The sequence below is a fragment of the Cavia porcellus genome, unplaced genomic scaffold (genome assembly GCF_034190915.1).
Source record: "Cavia porcellus strain 051 isolate PalLab524CR breed Dunkin Hartley unplaced genomic scaffold, mCavPor4.1 scaffold_2, whole genome shotgun sequence".
Lineage (NCBI taxonomy): Eukaryota > Metazoa > Chordata > Mammalia > Rodentia > Caviidae > Cavia > Cavia porcellus.
This window is the reverse complement of record NW_026947485.1, coordinates 100,031,254-100,043,298: the sequence shown is the minus strand read 5'-3', so window position 1 is coordinate 100,043,298 and position 12,045 is coordinate 100,031,254. Positions and strand designations below refer to the sequence as shown.

General features: G+C 44.1%; 2 protein-coding genes across 5 annotated transcripts in view; one reads left to right on the top strand and one right to left on the bottom strand.

Moving 5' to 3' along the window:
- Dock1 (dedicator of cytokinesis 1) overlaps positions 1 to 12,045 on the bottom strand; it is a 516,033-nt gene that overhangs the window by 240,119 nt on the left and 263,869 nt on the right. The gene's annotated exons all lie outside the window — the stretch shown is intronic.
- Insyn2a (inhibitory synaptic factor 2A) overlaps positions 1,937 to 12,045 on the top strand; it is a 57,479-nt gene continuing 47,370 nt past the window's right edge. Inside the window, exon 1 of one of the 2 annotated variants that reach the window (XM_023561536.2) lies at positions 1,937 to 2,736. The gene's annotated coding sequence lies outside the window, so the exon portion shown is untranslated. The remainder of the gene's footprint in view (positions 2,737 to 12,045) is intronic. The other variant, XM_003479810.4, reaches the window with a different exon arrangement.

Sequence of the window (12,045 nt, the reverse complement as noted above, 5' to 3'; positions counted from 1 at the left end):
ACTTGTGATGCTAAAGACTGGTATTTTGGTAGTACAACAGGTAAATGAATTTTTCAGAAAAGAGAAAGGGTACCAATGATTTACATAGTGATGCAAGTGAAGTCTACTGGGCAACTGAACAACTCAAAACAGTCCTGATGAGGCTACAAAGCTCAATTAAATCCTCCTCTTCATATAAGTGGGTTTTATAGCCTGCCAATTACAGTGTTTCATTTTCCTACTAGATGCATACACCAGGGGGATCTCAAAAAACACCTTCCTCAGAGATTTTTTCCTGTCACCTCACAGTGCCACCACTGGCTGATGCTGCCCTTCTGCACATGCATTTTTGTTTAACCTTTTCCAGTTATGGACCTTAAAACTTTAGTTTTCTATTACCCCAGCACCATTTCCAGGTTTCCTTAGAGCTTTATTTACAGTGGAATGTTTAAGAGATGGAAGGCAGATTTAGATTCTATGGATCTACAGTAACACAAGTTTTATAGAAAGTTCCCTATCCTCCTGAAAACCCCTGGAGCCTACAGTAGCAAAAGCCCATCTACAAAAGGAATATTTAAAGGGGGTCAATAGCAGGAACCACTGCCATCTGGTGTTAAATGTCCCCAAATCCTAGATAGCCTTCTGGGTAACAGAAGCAGCTGCAGGTTTGCAGGCTGTTCATGCATAATCAGATAGGCCTCTTCAGTCTGTTCCCAATTGCTTCCTTCATCACAGAGAAAAGTAAAAGGGATGAGAATCAGACTTAGGAGATCTGGATTCAGTTAAGACATTTTTTTAAAAAAAAGAGGGCTGGCCAAAGTTTGAAGGCATGGACTCCCTGGGAATTTCTAGATCTCCAAGGGAGGGTAGTACTCAAAAGGCTGCAGAGACATGGAAAGGGAGGATATTCTAATGACTGCACACATCATGCCAAAGTGCTTATTTATAGTAAAATATTTCATATAAAGCCATTTGTAAAGAACAGACACTACATAAAGCAGGGTGCTAAGCTCAGTTCAGCTCAGTGACCAAGGATGGAACAACAGCCTGGCTAGGTCACAGGGGTACAGGGTTGGTGCTCAGGGCAGGGACTCAAGGATACACAGGTAAAAGTGTGAGAACCCTGACATGTCTGCAGAAGTTGGGGCAGAGGGCCTTAACCACTTGTCTTTCAAATTCATCTTCCCCAACCCATCACTGCTCTTGGGTCCAACATTTCTCTGTTTTTTTCCTTGCAAATATTCATACTAATAAATGTAGTTACTTTCAAGAATGCTCTGAAAGGAAACTTAGGGGACTTGAAGACTTGAGTCTGCCACATCCATAGTCCCAGGCCCAGGTATTAGAGACTTCCAGGCATCAGGAGGACCATAGGCTGTGTGGTCAGAGCTCAGATGACACAATACTCTGGACTTGTGGATAGGGGTATTCTTGTGTAGGCGCCTTGTATAGCCTGGAAAGATCTTTTGCCCAAAATAACTCAACTCTGCCCCTAACAAACACAGTAAGTATCCTGTGGCTTCAGGCATGTGGGTGGTATATGTGGCAAATGGACAGGAGAATTCTGCGTAGGAGCAGCAGTGGTGCCCGCTCTGGAGTACTCCGAGCACAGTATTCCCATTCTATCCTCAGAGCACTGAAGTTAGTCTGCCTCTAAGTCCTCATTTGGAGGAGCAGACTCCAGATTGACCCAACACAGGTAAGAGACTGACTACAGCCTCCACAAAAAAGCAATCTACAGTTAAAGGAGCCAGTATCTATTTCCCCACACTCCCCAGCTAAGTCTCTGGAGCCTCCAGTTTTCAAAGTCCCTATAGGCTAGGTCAGCGCGCACCGCATGAAGACATCAAACCAGGCCCCAGAGACCCCTCCTAAGAGAAAACACAGGGTCCCCTGCTTGCCAGGGCTCTGGAGGCGGCTCCAGGACAGACTCAACAAGTTCCTGGGCTGCGCAGCGCCGCCTGCAGCCCGAAAACCTCGAGGACGCGCCGCCGTGGAGCCCCGCGCGCAGGCAGCAGCCAGCTGCAGCTCCTTCCACCACGTTCTCCAGCTCCTACTCGGGCGTCTGCGGGAGGGAGCTCCTCCACTAGCGCCAGATCCCCCACCCTACGCGCGCGCCCCGGCCTGGCCCTGCGCCGCCCCCGCCCCGCCTCCGCGGGCCCGGGGCTCCGCCCGCCTCGGTGCTAGCGGAGCGCACAGGCGACAGACTGGCGTGCGGCTCCGGACGCCCTCTCCTCTGGCCGCCGGGCTCCGCGGAGTAGCTGGGACCCAGGAGCGTGGCAAGGATTTCCCTCCTGCTCCCTCCCCCCTCCGCCCCCGCTCCCGTCCCCCAGCCCGGGCTCTGAGATCTCGCCGAAGACAATTGCAGTAAATGAGGACATCGGAGGAGCATCGAGCCGGGTGGCTGTGGCTGGCTCCGCCGCGCCGCGAACGAGCGAGCGCGCGGGTGTCCCCGAAGCCGGCGGAGCCGCTACCTCCCCGCGGGCGTCGCTGAGCCGGGCCGGAGGAACGCGAGCTGCGGCGCGGGGGCCGGCCGGGCCAGGCGGGCCGGGCCGGCGGTAGTGGAGGGGGCGGGCGGCGGGAGCGCAGCCGGCCAAGTACCAAGAGCCGAGCCTTCCGCCACGCGAGCCGGGCGAGCTTTGCCGCGGATGCCCTGCCCCGAGTGCTTCCTGCCGCGCCAGGCTTGCCAGGGTCCGCGGCGAGACATGCCCGAGCCAGGCGCTGCACCGACCTCGACTTATCTGTAAGCAGCGGAAGGTAAGCCGAGCCCCGCGTTCCCTCCTCCCGCGCCCCAGCGCCCGCTGCACTTGGCCGTGGGCAGAGCACCGCCGGGATAGACACCGACCCCAGCTCAGGTGCACGCACTTGCCCTCAAACCGGCTTCGCCTGGGCCAGAACCCGCCTGAGCAGCCAGGAGCTGACCGAGAGGTCGGCAGTGGGCAGGGGGCAAGGTTATGCAACTGCAACTGGAGCGACGTGGTAGCCTAGGGGCGTCTGGCAACTTTGGCCAGCGCCAGCGAGGAGCGGGGATGCGTGTACGTGATGTGGATTCTACACAAACGCCACAATCTCGTGAACGAACGCCCGACAACCCTAGTGAGGCAGAACTGGGGGGGACCCAGGGGCAGTCGTCTCCCCAGAACATTTCGAGGCTTTTAAGTATTTTCCAAACTAAAGCGAACTGCCAAGTATGGCTGATTAACTTGGGGGAAGGGCAGGGGATAAGTCGGAGCAGAGGACCCCAGGCGCCGGTTTCCCAGATGAAGCGCTAGCAGCAGAAAAATCAGATCCCACGTGAAATGTCCATCTCCTAGCTTGCTCCAGTTGGCACCTTTACGGGGCTGCGGGCTGGGGTCGGCGCCTGCGGACTCCCGGATCCCTGGCACTCAGTAGTTTGATCTGCACAATCTTGGGAAACCAACCAACGCTGCAGACCAAGCAAGTGGGCAAGCCGGTGGAGCAGGAAAGAGGAGAGAGCCTTGGGCCAGCGAGGGGCCAGGCAGGGACTGGAACTCAAAGTCAAGAGCAAGAATCTGCGTCTTGCTGGTTCATGCTCAGGGTTCTTTCTGGCTGGCGTCTCCACTGCTCAGAGTCTCTCCCTGTGACCTCAGCATTCTACTACCCAGAAATATGCCACAGGGAGATGGAGCCCATGATAAAGAGATGCCAGGAGTGGGGGAGGAGAGTTGCCCCTGGAGTAAATAAGGGAGAAAATTATCTCCCTATCAAGGCACAGGTCCCTGTTTCTCCTCTCCTGATGCAGGTCTCTCCTGAGGGGCTGGATGCCCTCTTGGGCCCCTGAGCCAGAAGCAGCAGTGAAGCAGTTTATTTTTGACCTTGTCTGCTTAGGTGCTGAAATTCTGCCCAAGCATCCCGAGGTGAAACTGGCAAGAGTGGGAAGGAACTTTGGGTAAGCCCTGCCTTGGCTAGCAACCAAGTGATCATTTCAGAAGATCGCTAGCTAGCTCTGACTAGCAGAGGGTCGAGGTCAGTGGCTTGAAGGTTTTCCTCTGCACAAGGACTTGCCTGGGGGTTACCTTTCCATATACCATACAGGGAGCTGTCAAGGTTACTGTGCTGGGGGCTTGATTTAAAAATGCCACCCAAATCACAAGACTCAGGCCATTCCTCATGAGTAGTGCATGTATGAAAATGGCATAACCTTACTAAAATAGCTTATGCTACAGCTTGTGCAGAAAGTTCCCATCATTTTACTAGGCAGAGGGGGTCACATTGTGCTATTTATTATATTCACATCCTGTTGAATGCTACTTTTCAAAGTACATATTTATCTTTGCGGTTCTTTTTTTTTTTTTTTTTTGCAAGAGTGATTAACAAACATGCACAAGCAGCTCAAGGAAAAATATGGAAGTCCTGCCATCTGCATGCCTCACCAGATATTAATAATTTACTATCCATGTTTACTACTTACATTAGATGGCACTGCTCTCATGATGCGTTTTATCAAAGGCACATTTGGAGGAAAAAGTCTAGCACAGCTATCACTAATTACATGATTTAGCATAAATTATGTTATCTACAGAGTTTTGGTTTCTTTACTAAATCTATCATTTCCTTAAAATGATAGGGTGATTCAGTTTCATTTCTATAGTGAATGGAAAGACCTCTAAAAGATAGGATGCCCTTGAAAAGCAAAGCATGGCTTTAAACTTTACTAGTTGCTGTGACTTTTATTTTACTATTGTAATTAAGACTTTGAAACTTTTACTAAATCAGATCCATTATTCTATTGAGAAACCTTATTAATAAAGAAATAGGCTTACAAGGCTGAAGCTACAAAGTTCCACATTAGCTCAACAAGCTTACAAAGCCCTGGATATTCCATTACTTGATGTATTTATCTGTTTATTTATTTTGCTACAATTGTTTTGGCCCTGTGAGAGCATAGATAAGTTTTTGTCCTTTGTTTCTCCCTCTGCTGAGAAATTTTGTTTTAAAAAATAATAATAAATGATGCAGTGGAAGACTTGTACATGAAATACATCCATCTAAAAGGAAGGGTCCTACACAATGAAATAAGCAGAAAATAAAAATATTCTCATATAACAGTTGATCACAGTGGAGCAGTAGGACAGATTTATTTAAGTGGCTGGACATTTGTATTCTCTTATTTGCTCCGACCCATGGCTGTCTCATTTAGAGAAACAACTGAATTCTCTCAGAGAGAGGCAGACTCATGTTGGGGCTGGGTTGTTTCCCAGAGAATGATACAAATGTGATCACAGCCATATCACAAAGCAGCAGTTCTATGGACACACATTCACTCAGAAGAGCAGTAGGTTTCACTAGGGATTTTTATCCTAAGATGCTGAGCCAGTCCATCAGACATTTGAGCAGATACACATGAAAGATGCTACCCTAACAGTCATTTGGATAAGCACACCAGTTGTACATGCGAAGGCAAACATGATCATGTGGGGAATGAGGAGGTTACAGGGGCTCCCTAGATAAAACACGCACCAATATTTTAAGCAGCTTGTTCATAAATGTGAAGTATCCTCCATAATTCCACTGAGATCTACATTCTCCAACCCAAAATTAGCTGACATAATTTATGAAGCAGATCCTTTTTAGTCTCCTCACATATTTGATTTTAATATTTCATAACATTATGAAGTGCCTTCAATATTTTAAAGCACAACTTTAATATGATTGATATTACCTGACAACACGTGCATTCCCATGAAGTTCGAATACCAACATTCTGAGAAGCCTTTACCACACTCGAGCTAATCAATGCAAATAGAGTAAACTTCATGATTTTAATCAGTTATTTTTATAATGTATCTATCTTACACATTAAAGACAAAATACATATTTCAAACTAGTAGCAGGGACCCCATCATAATTTTTAAAAACAAGATGTTTAGAAAATATTTGTGCTATTTTTCTGCAAGCCAGACTGACGGACAGTTTTAATCTTTGGGTGATATCTGAAAATATATACATTGAGATCCTTACAACACTAAGATATCTCCAGTCAACTAAGTATCTTGCTTCTTAGATTAAGGCACCCTGTAACCGCAGAGACATCTCCTGGTCCTAACAGTTTCTTTTAGAGAACCTCTCTGCTTAAAGTCATCAGGACTTAAATGTGAATTGTACCCACTCCAGACTTCATTCAAACCATGAGTAAGCTGAAGGATCTTGAGGTATTTAACAGTACTATCAAAGTATCAATCACTATCTAAATTAAAACAAAACACTGACCCAAAGCCTTGTGTCTTTCTACTGCCTACGTATTCCCAGCAATTGACAGTGAATACCGAAAAGCAGCTATTAGGGACAAAAAGGAATTATGTGTCTGTCTTACTCTATAAACCTTTTGCCTACCATCATATTTCAGATGGATTTAGAAATAACTCTTTCCAAAGTCATTATCAGTGAATATTGCTTTTATACAGTACATGGTGATAATTCAAGTACTGTCCATCTAGAGACATGTCTCTTTACCATATCATCCTGATATTAGGAAGTCTGAGAAAGAAAAAGGCCAGACATTCATCTTTACACTGTGTACATCCACATAAGTGACACTATTTCAGCCAATACTGCAGTAAAGAAACTTTTAAAATATCATAACAGCATGTCCAAATGTTGGTTGAAGTTTATATTGTAGTCACTATGGAAAATTCCAATTCAATCCTTGATAATCTAGCCTTGGGCATAAAATGAAATGCAGTAAACTATTCCATATAAGACACACGCAAAGGAGACTGTGTATGGAATGCTGAAAACAGTACAAGCAGCATTGCCAATAAAAGTCACTTTCTCTCTGGGCAAATGCTCCAGAGACAAGGGACACAGTGCAGGATCGTGGCATGGGGGCCTGTTTTCAGTGGCTCTGCTGAGCAGCTCCATCGGAGTATGTTTCATCCCCTGGCAGCCTTGATGAAACTGAACAGTCTTTGTAATTCTAGATCATTCCATTGGTGATATGAGTCCCTGCACACTCATTTCCAGGAAAGTATTCTGTACTGGTCAGTTGCCCTTTAAAAAAATCTCTTCCATATGTTCTTAGTGGTTAGGTTCTACATGCTTCATATTGTCTGCATTTTGCTTCACTAAATCTGCTTATTTTTGCAATAAGTGATTTTAGCATCCTTGGAAATGTAGTGGAACTATAAAATCTGGTCTCCTAAAATGGGGCAGGCATACAGAAGGTGGCTTGATACACAGATGGCTTTGTTTGGAAAGGATTTGTCATTCACGGAAATGATGTACTGAGCAGTGACAGCAATGGCCAAGGCAGTAAGCAAGGTCTTTTGAGACTGAGTGAGAGACACTCAGGAAACAGTCCGGGAGGAGAATAAACGATGGAAGCACCTGAAGACTTACAGGCTGGACTCTCAGGCCATGAGGTTTCAAGACATGATGTCTTGCCTAGATTGCAGGGTGAAGATCAAGCTGGGGCCCCTGCACCCAGCATATGGATGGTCCTAGGGCCGAAGTGGTAGGAGGCTCAGAACAAGGTACTTGCACAGGAAGAGTGAGGAAGCAGAGTGAAGACAGTCTGAAGCCAGTTTGAGGAGAAATCAAGCAGAACAAGAGAGGCTTGTTTACTGAAAGTTCTGAAGGAGAACGAACACTACCAGAATATTGGCTTACTATCCAGAAATAAGCCAGGTAAAAGGAACTGGAGGAGAGTTGAGAAGATGCCACAGATGAGAAGTAACTTAATGGTGGAGGTAACTGGTGGCACCCGGGGTAGGAATAAGGGGCAATTATGAGCGAACATCCCAGTTGGAAAATACTTGTAACGTGGCAACTGGGGAAGAAGGGACTTGCAGATGCTGCCCAAGGTCAGCAAGTTAATTTAATGGAAACGAGTCTAGGAGCTAGCAAGGGTGGGGACAGAAAGGAACATGGTGGTCAATTTGAAATCTGAGTATGAGTTTTCAACTGAAAATATTTTTAAAATAAGTTTTTCATCATTTCTTACTTTGCAGAACTTCTGTGGGGAATGCTTTCAAATAGGAAATAAAAAAGGACCAAAGGATTCAGAAAGCAATGAAATCTTTTAAAAGACAAAGCATAGTACTATTGAGTAACAGGTGCTTTATAGATATTTAATGAGGCTATTAACAGTAAGCTCAGTCCTTGACTTTGCTAGAAATTCAGGAAATCCTAATTAGGAAATGACTATTATCTCCATTTCTAAGGGGTTTTTTTTTTGTTTTTTGTTTTTCTACCCCTGAAATTCCAGCTACCTGGGGAAGCTGAGGTAAGACGCATCACAAGTTAGAGGCCAGTCTGACAACTTAATGAGACTCTGTCTCAGCAAAATAAAAACAGCTGGGCATGTAGCTCAGCACTCCCTGGTTTCAGTCCCTAGAACCACAAAGACAGTGGTGGAAAGAAAGGAAATAAACAGTACCAAAGGACTGGGTTTTCTGCTACCAAACTCATCCTCTTGAATTTCTTCTGGTAAAAATTCACTTTTGTACAAGCTGAGTTTGTTTGTTTGTTTGTTTTTCTTTTTGTGTGTGTCAGGAATCGCACTCATGACCTCTTGCTTACCAGCCAGGCACTGTGCCACTGAGCTATAATCCCCAGCAAAGCTCAGTTTTTTAAAGAAAGAAAGACTATAAATTTAGTGGTACATTTTTAGAGTAAATGAAACAAACAAGGCAGGACGAGAAAAACAACATGGTGCTGCATCAGAGATTAATACTCACATAACCAAAATGCTGCGATTTTGAGATTAAAGAAATGTTTGCTAGAACTTTATGAAAAAACTAGAGAGCTCACTAGGCCAGTCAGAAACACCAAAATTCTGCCTGTCAGCCTTGACCTCAAATCTCACTTTGACATTGTGACATCAACCTAATTGATTTCTGAGCCAGATCAATTAATCACTTTAAAAAAAAATCAGTACTACAGTGGTACATACAGAGTCTTCCCTTATTTTTCTTTTTGAGCTCTTATAACATAAATGATTAGTGTCCAGATGATTATGAATTTGAGATCCTTATAACTTGGATGATACAGCCAGGACCTAGTGTCAAAAAGAGTTCTTGGTGTGCCACATATGTAAATGTAGAGTTTGAAATTAAATTCTGAAAATAATCAGTTTCTCACTTTCATGACACTTTTCGTTTCATTTCTCGGGCCATTTAAGAGCCCGATGGTAACTGCTTTTTTCAATTATGTATTCTGTGTTTGTTTTCATGGTAGTTGTTGGCTCAATGGCTTTATTGAAATAGTTTGTATCCCCATTTGATTTCTGTAATTCTTGCCATTTATATCTGTCTCCATGTATAATATTAGCCCTTCCCCAAATGTATCTCGACTTTACTGTGTTTATTATATTTGTCAAGGTGGCAAAAATACTCAGGGTTTGACTTCAAGACAGAACTTGAGACCCATGGAAACAGCTCCCAGTCTTATTCTGCAGTTATTCCTTAAAAAACAAGGGCAGGATCAAATGCTGAGTAGTAGACACTGCTTAGTGACATCAGTTCTTTCCTGGTAATGATTTAAACTGTACACACAAGTGTCAATTCTAACTCTGTACTCAAAGAGTTAAAGAAGTGACAGATAACAGGCCCGAGTGATTTTAAGTCTAGGACAGTACTGGCGAACCTATAGCATGAGTGCTGCAGCTGGCAGTTTGTTATCATTGAAAGCTCCTAAAGGTTCGCCATCACTGGTCTAGAACAATTATACAATTTTCAATGTGCCATTCAAAGCTGAAAACTTGTTGGTTATTTCTTCAGCTAATTTATAATAACACAGCATTATCTACCTGTATAACATAATTCCAAGTATGATATCCTTGTCAACATCTACTTCATCAGCAGGGCCCAATACTCAGGTTTCATGGGTTCTGACCTCCTGAGTTCTCAGTATGACTCCAAAAGGAATACCAGAGAGCCTAGGTTCCTAGCCAGACTGGCCTCACCTGCATTCCAGCTGTGCCAGTAATTTGCTGGGTGACCCTGGGGCACATGACTTGACCACCTATGCCTCAGCTTCCCTGGCTTTATTGAAATGGGTAATTTGTCTTTTCAAGAGTATTTGGAGACTCCAGTGTCTAAAAATATGCGAAGTCCAGAGTGGGACCTAACCTGTAGTGAACATTATGTAAGTGTTACTTCTTATTATCATCTTTTACCCTCTGAGGCTCTGTTACTTCCTCAGCAGTCTGAAAGGGACAGAACACAAAATCAACCAGTTGGTCATTTAACTATAGTTTTTAAAGACTGCAGCCAGGAATCACCAGGTCAAAGAAACATCCTAGACTGTGAAAATGCTAAGCAGATGAACTTCCTGATGTTATAAAATCCAAAAGTAAGTGATTCACTGAAAAAACTAATAATGTACTAAATAACACATCTCAGCCTCCTGACCATGGTTAAAGAACTGTCCTGCCAACATCATTCCTAGAAAGAGATGGGATTTTAGACAGTTTGTATACCCAACTAGAAATACTAACCAAAAAAATAAATTATAAATCCTAAGCATGAGTATATGCAGTATTCCACCTCTGCACCTGCCCCACAATTTATTGTGATGTGAGTCTGCTCTGACTGCTGCAGTACAGGACAGACTATGCAAGGCCATGGGAGACACGCTGCTGGTCCTCCTCTTGTGAGTTCTGTCAGTATTGGTGACAAAGCCATCACCTGCCTGTGTTTCACCTTCTAGAAAAAAACGCAAGGGGCCAGTACTCTCCACTGGTTCATTCATTCAGTTCGCCCTTCATCCGATAAGCATTTCTGTGACTTTTATGTGCCACATACTGATTTGATCTTTAGGAATACGGCAAGAAGTAGACGAGAATGAGGGTGTGTGGAAGAAAAATAAAACACACAGCCTAATGATTCTTTTTCAGGGATGTGCTCTTAAAATTATCTAAAGGAGTTTAAAAAAAAAAAAAGCTACTGCCACCCAGTCTTCATCCCCAGAAGTTCTGGTTTACTGGAGCTAGCATGGGGAGCCAATATATTATCTTTCTTTCTTCTTTTTTAATGGATTTGTTCCTGGTCTACAAGTGTTTCTTCCAGAGAGCCAGACTAGGAACACAGTCCTTAACAAAAATACATGTTTTTCTCCTTCCTATGGAAGATCATCCATCCTCTTGGTGTTCAGGCAGGCATCCCTTTCTTTAAACACACAAGAAAACAAACAAAATATGTAATATTCCTGTATTTCAACGCATACCTCCTCCTCCAAAGTTTTACAAAAAATCAAAGCGTAGAAGGTTTGGGAAGAGGTTTGGGAATGATTTATGGAAACTTAAAAAAAAAAAAAAAACTTTTTAAGATTTTGGAGTCTGCAGAAAATCCTTTCACAGATTATCAGTCCTGCTTATTCACTACAATGTTACCTTCTAGTCAGAAACTACAGTGTTAATTCTCTCTTTCTCTTTCCCTTTTCCATAATCCTTGTGAAATAACAAAACGGCTGGGGAGACTGAAAGATAGAGGCAAACAGGAATATTACACTGACTCTTCATTAAATTTACACTTGAGTTCATGGTGTGCTGGGATGCCTGCCCTAGCCTTGCTCTGGGTCCTGCCCCAGGATGAAGTGATGAGTTTCATTCTGGACAGGAAGAGAAAGTGTTCCTGTAGTTGCCATAAAGCATAGCCCAACAGTTGACAGTGGTGCTTCAAGGCCATCAGAACTCTCCTCGATTTCCCAATGTAATCGGAAAACAGGATATGCTACACTTTACCTGCATTGTCTTTCCTAAGTGTTTCCTGCCTGTCTGTGCATGTGCCTGTGTGTCTGTCCATTTGGGCCATTCCATCAGGCTAGTGTTCCCTTCTGTTTTCTCTCCTTATTTCCTCATCCCCCTAACATTTACTTTGATGTTTGTATCATCTCATTCTCTTCCATCAGTGCAGAAAAAAAAATAATAATAATAATAATAACCAAACTGCAGTTAGCTTTACCAAGATTCAGAGGATATGGTTTACATCAAACTTAATGATCCAGGCATGGTGGTACATGTAATCCTAGCAATCTAGGAGGCTGAGGCAGGAGAATCTCAAATTCAAGGCTATTTCTGGGCAACTTAGCAAGACATTGTCTCAA